The following is a 5,777-nucleotide window of genomic DNA, read 5'->3' as shown; positions in this document are numbered from 1 at the left end:
ACGGGCCGACAACAGAAGAACAGACAGACCAAAATTTCTCCGTTTAAGTATCCCAAGAAAGACTGTAGTCTTTAAAAACCGTGCAAGCTTGAGAACCACATCCACGTACTGCTCACGAAGCCACATCGGATACATGATGGCTCTGACTTGCGGTTCGTTAGAACCCCGTTTGCGACCCCATCAATCGTGTGCATTTTTTCTATGTTTTGAAGTTAGAAACGGTTCACAGTAATGAACTGCAAACGGCGCTCTTTGAAATTTCTCTCGCTTCCCACGTCTTTTATTTAAAACAAGACTAAGACTTAATCTTGAAACGTCTCCCCTCCCTAAAGCCTGATGAGAAATGCGTTCTCGACATCAGAATTAAAGGTGCCGCGCTCACGCTATACCGATGCTACCTGTGGTAAGCTTGACCAGGTCCACCTCTATTTAGCGGATGCGTTTGCTTTAACCAATGATTTTAAAACTTTCTAAGCGATCCTGAACCTTGACTTAGGTGTATGGTATGACACTCGCACCTCTGAATATCGTGTGCCCCGTGTGTTCCTGGAATTAACAGTAGTGTTTCGTCGCGCTGCCTTAGCGGATGTCAGAAGCCACGTAGAAAGAAATCGTATGGTTGAAGTCTGCTCCAACAGGTGGCGCGACAATCCCCGCTGCTCAAAAAGAAAACCGTTACTCTTTCAGTGAACCCATTCAGCTAATTTTCATTATTCTTCGTAGGCAGTTATTACACCCTTGACTAACTCATGTCAGATATGATACGTATGCAATGTGGCCTTGAAACTTGAATCACGGACCAACCGATTCGTACCATTTCTGTCTTTGCAAATTCAGTTCTGCGGAATCCCGCAAGGTGGCGGAAGGATTAAGGAAAGGGAAAATAGACAACCACCCCGGGTGGTTGTCTATTTCCTTTCCTAACGCTTCCGCCACCTTGCGGGATTCCGCAGAACTGATCTGCAATATGTGTCCAGTTGCTTCGAGTTGTCGATGAATTCGCCCTCGCGCTGCAAATTGCAAGCTTCCTGGTTAGCTCAATTGGTAGAGCGACCGCCCCGGAAATGCGTTGGTCCCGGGTTCAATCCCCGGACCAGGGCGAATTTTTCGGCAACTAAGAGGCTTTATTTCTGAGAAATCCGTATGGATTTCCTTGTGGTTTCGTGCTACATACGGGTGGTTGTCTATTTTCCCGTTCTCATTTCTGTCTTTAGAAGGCTTTTCCTGAATATTGGGAGAACCGGAAGTAAGTGCTAGAGAGGAAGGGCTCTGAAGATACGCAATAGTGCCCCTCAAACGTGGCAATGTGAGAGTCGCTGAACGAGGCCGGTTATTTGTGGAAACCTGAGCACAGCTTTTAAGTCGTTCTGACGTTAACCTATTATAACGGCAGCATTTAACGATTCATTGCTCGGAAAGCCACTGCTTGTCGGGGCGTGCCAACGCTGCCGAGAGGGGCTTTCTGAGTCTGAGACTTTATTTCGCACATTCAAACACAAAAACACAGAGCTCAGGAGAAGAGTGCAAAAAAAAATATGGTTGCTCGCTCCATCATAGGAATCGGTATTGAAAGCAAGTGAAACGTGTCTTCACAAAACTAGTGCTTATTGTGCAATGATATAAGCCAGCTTGTACCATGTCTATAGTTGTTTGGCAGCTATAGCTCCATTTGATGTGGATGCACCCACGTAGACGCCTAGTGGGACTTCTCGATCGCGTCGACTAAGGCCCATGATCATGGTTTAACCGTTGTGGTAGCTGAAGTTACTGTATACCTGGATACAACATATCAATAATACCCCGCAAAGATGACATCAAGAAGCAAATAAACACTGGTACTCGTTATGCACTGCTTAAAAGAGTCGTTCATTAAGGACAGAAACGGCGCGGCGTGCGCTCCCGAGTGATAGGGTAACCTACGTCGGCGCTCATGCGTACACTACCACACTGTTCTTCAGCAGCACGGGAGGCAGTGGTTCGTAGCTTGAAAAGCGAAAGCGCGCAGGCTTTCCACGTCCCTCTGACCTCTGTCTCGCTCTACCAAAGCACGACAAGCGCCCGCTGATATCTTTACCTTTCTGCAGCGCCTATTGCAGCAGTTTTACTAGACGGTGCTATCGCACTCGAACAACTCGGCGGCGGAGACCGTTCGTGCATGTTCGTGCGTGTGGAAGCTGCACTACTCCGAGAACGAGCAGTCACACGCTAACACTAAGCGAAAGTCAATGAACGTAACGGCGTCTAGGGCGACTGCGCGGTACCAGTGCGGCCAGTGTTCTTCAATGGTATGGAGACGCTTTAATCATGACCTCCGAGATTGCGCGAAATCTCGGAGTTCATGATTTAACTGCGTCGTCGCCGAATCATTGCATATCAGCGCTAGTAAGTGTCATGGCGCATTACTTCACTGCACCCCTGACAGATGGCGGCACCACGCGCCCCGCCTAGGCCCGTCAACAGAGAGCACTGTGCGATTGAGAATGTGTGAGAGATATAAGGCGCGTTTGTGGAGTGGCGGGCGCGTGCCTCGGTAGCTTAGTCTGAATAACCGAGAGTCCGTAGGTTCGGTTTCATACGGCCAAGCTTTTTCTTCTAGTTTTTTTCTTTCTCATTCGTTCGCGTTCATTTATCAACGTCATATTCGTTAATCAAATACATCCCTGAAGTCTTGGTGGACGCTCGCATAAGACACTTTCCTGTTAAAAAATGGAGCCACCTCCCCTCCCTCAAAGCCGTCGAAACAGTGAAGCGGATCCCCCTTTTCGTCACTCTATTGCCTTACTATTTTTTGCAACTCTTTCTAACAATTTCTCTGTTTTGAAGTATTTTTAATGTACTTCTGTGTGGTATGGTTGAGCTTTATTTGACATTAAGCTATGATTTACAGCTTCTCACTCTTTGAGACAGCTGCATTCTGACCAGGTTTCCTTTGCAATTTCTTTATTGTTTTTTTTTATCCTTCAGGTCGAGTTATCTGCATCCCGTGCGGCGAAATGATCATTAGGGCCGCACTGTAACGCTACGGTAGCGCTCCAGTGCGGCCGTGGCCCTTAGCACCCGTCCGCTCGCCCAAACTCGTATTACTGTCACGACGTGCGCGCTGGAAGGCAATCAGCGTTGCCAGTGATGCTGATTTGCATGACCTGTCCGACTCCAACGCGCTAAGCGTTGCGACATTGCCGGTGAAGTGTCGACTAAGAACAGCTTCGCTACTAAAAGGCCCTTGATCGCGACTTGACGGTGCTCCCTCTTCCCCACGTTTATATCAATACCCTCGTAAGTGCAGGACAGAAACAGCACAAAGTCAGACAAAGACATTGTACGAAAAAATCAGGGAGCCGTCCCTGGGAGTTCTAGTGAGGACCAGAACAGAGAATGTGCTAAAGGTGGCTACGCCGCTGCAGTATTCCCAGACAGCACTCTCAGCCATACAATGAAGCAACTAGACCTGATTGTAAATGACACTTCAAGCCATAGGCTGCAGCAAGTGAGAGAGAGAGAGAGAGAAAAAAAACGTAAAGAAAATACGGGGAAGTTGGGCAGAAGAGATCTCCACTTGGCTGCCCTGTAATTGGGGAGGGGTAGTGGCAAAGGAGAGCATGAAAGAGGAGAATGCCGCATTGTGTTTAGGGAGAATTCATTGCCTAACGAAATAACAAAGTGGTTATTATTTCAGATCACTCTCAGTTGAGCATACAGAACGGCTGCTTTAGCAGGGCACTGCTGTACCAATTCTCTAAAAATGTTCTTGCGCACATTTCGCTTTCGTGTAATCCGTATTTTCGGCTGGGATTTCTGATACTTAACTCTTTCCCTTTTCTTCACCGTATTTATACTTTCAAAAATTGAGCCTAGAGAGGAAGCTTTAGCCGCTTTTTGACCAGATCTCGTTCAATTATTCCACGGAGGTCTCGCAGATCGTCGTCCTTGATAGTATTTCCGCACCATTGGCTGAATTAGCCAGGCATAAATCCGAGTGACGTATCGACTTGAATGCAAAGTGTTTCTTTTCCCCTCTCCCTGTACTGCACGCTTCTCTCCTCTAGACGTGTCACCCTTTCTCTCTTTCTCTCCGATATGGAATTTGTGCATTTGCCCGTTGTCACGAAATTTTTCCCTTCATCTCCCCGTCTTATCTTGCTGAGAGTGATCGCTGACATTAACCAGATTTTCACTCTTCCGTACGAAACTCTTTTTTTTTTTGGTTTCTTTCTTTTTGTATTTTTTCATTTGCATCAGAACTTGATGCATGTGCATTTGCCTTCTTGTTATATTCGCGCCCCGCCACGGTGGTCTAGTGGTTATGGCGCTCGACTGCTGACCCGAAGGCCGCGGGATCGAATCCCGGCCGCGGCGGCTGCATTTTCGATGGAGGCGAAAATGTTCGAGGCCCATGTACCTCGATTTAGGTGCACGTTAAAGAACCCTAGGTGGTCGAAATTTCCGGAGCCCGCCACTACGGCGTCTCTCATAATCATAGCGTGGTTTTGGGACGTTAAACCCCAGATATTATTATTATATTCGCCGCACTTGGGAACATTTAGCGTCCGGCGACCCGTATTGTTTTGAGAACACCTGTACGTGTATGTATTTATGTAGCGCCTCCTCTATCTTTCAGTGCCTAGGGGAAGGAGATGAACGCATTGGGAACCAGCCGTCGGCGTTAGTGCGGCTTTTAGCCGCCAGGCGCCGCCACCGGAGTAGAGCCGCCGACGTGTCGTCGCTCGCGGAAGCGAATGTCTTGGCTGCATTCGAAACTGCTGTATAGTTCAGTTTTCGGATGTAGTCGCGCTGTTTAAAGTGTAATGAAAGCCTGTGAGCGGGAATCATGAAACAGTTGTCATTCTGGAACATCAGCCTATACCAAAGGCATGTGCAGTTCACGGCTATTTGATCGAAGCGCTCGCGCGTCTTCTGCTAGGCCAATACCAGAGAGCGCACGCCAGCGATGCGCGGAAGATTGTTTTGTCACCGTTATGCTCACTTGACTGAGAGTAGGTCTTTGACTCTCTGAAAGTTGATTTTTGAAAGCAGCATTTGCGAGGAGCTTATACTGAAAGCTTGGGCGCTTAACGTTCCCTGATGCATACTATCGCCGACTCGTGTAGCACGTTAATCACAAACCTGGAGTTCATGCGCTAAATTGCACGAAATGACACTGTAGATTGCTTCTAGGGATATACGTGATCACCAGTTCTCTTCGTCAACCTTTTGAAAATTACACATCTTTTGTCTCCGAGAGAAAGCAACAGCTGGTGCCAGAAAATGAAGAACTATGCCACGTTATTCCACCATTTCAGAGCTTAAAGCAATTAAATAGTGGTGGTACGAAAAACGAGGAAAAACAGCTGCATATGCGGCGCGTTTTCTGCAACACTCCCCGATGTGTCTGAGCAGGCGCTGTTGTTCAAGTCGAAAGTCGTAGTGCCGACTCGCAACTTGAGCCAATGTGATAGGCGTGAAAAATGCGGCCATTTGTCAGTTGCTAGACGTCGTCATTGTATTTGTCGACGGAATGCTGCAGCCTCACTATCTGGCTCCTCAGCTCTGTTTCTCTTCTCTTCCATCTGGCCTTTTCGGTAGGGAGCAAAGTAGAGGCTGAATGGCTGCCGACCTGTACGCTTTTGTCGCATGGGGTAGCCTGCTCAGCCTTGTGCACGCGTTCATTGTGGCACTGCACATGATGATAGTCGGTTGTTCGGCGGTAGCGCATGTGGTGTCTATGACCTCCGATTCTTCAACCTCGGGACGGAATGCCAGAGTTGCACATGGCGGCG

At 48.0% G+C, this 5,777-nt stretch overlaps 1 non-coding gene across 1 annotated transcript; it reads left to right on the top strand.

Annotated features, from left to right (window-relative positions):
• The first annotated feature begins 1,026 nt into the window (after nt 1-1,026).
• On the top strand, nt 1,027-1,103 carry Trnap-cgg (transfer RNA proline (anticodon CGG)). Its single transcript has one exon. It is a non-coding gene; the product is annotated as a tRNA-Pro (tRNA).
• Nucleotides 1,104-5,777: the final 4,674 nt, after the last annotated feature.

This window comes from Rhipicephalus sanguineus, chromosome 7 (assembly GCF_013339695.2).
Source record: "Rhipicephalus sanguineus isolate Rsan-2018 chromosome 7, BIME_Rsan_1.4, whole genome shotgun sequence".
Lineage (NCBI taxonomy): Eukaryota > Metazoa > Arthropoda > Arachnida > Ixodida > Ixodidae > Rhipicephalus > Rhipicephalus sanguineus.
The sequence above is the reverse complement of the archived record's forward strand: the minus strand, read 5'-3'. Positions and strand labels throughout refer to the sequence as shown.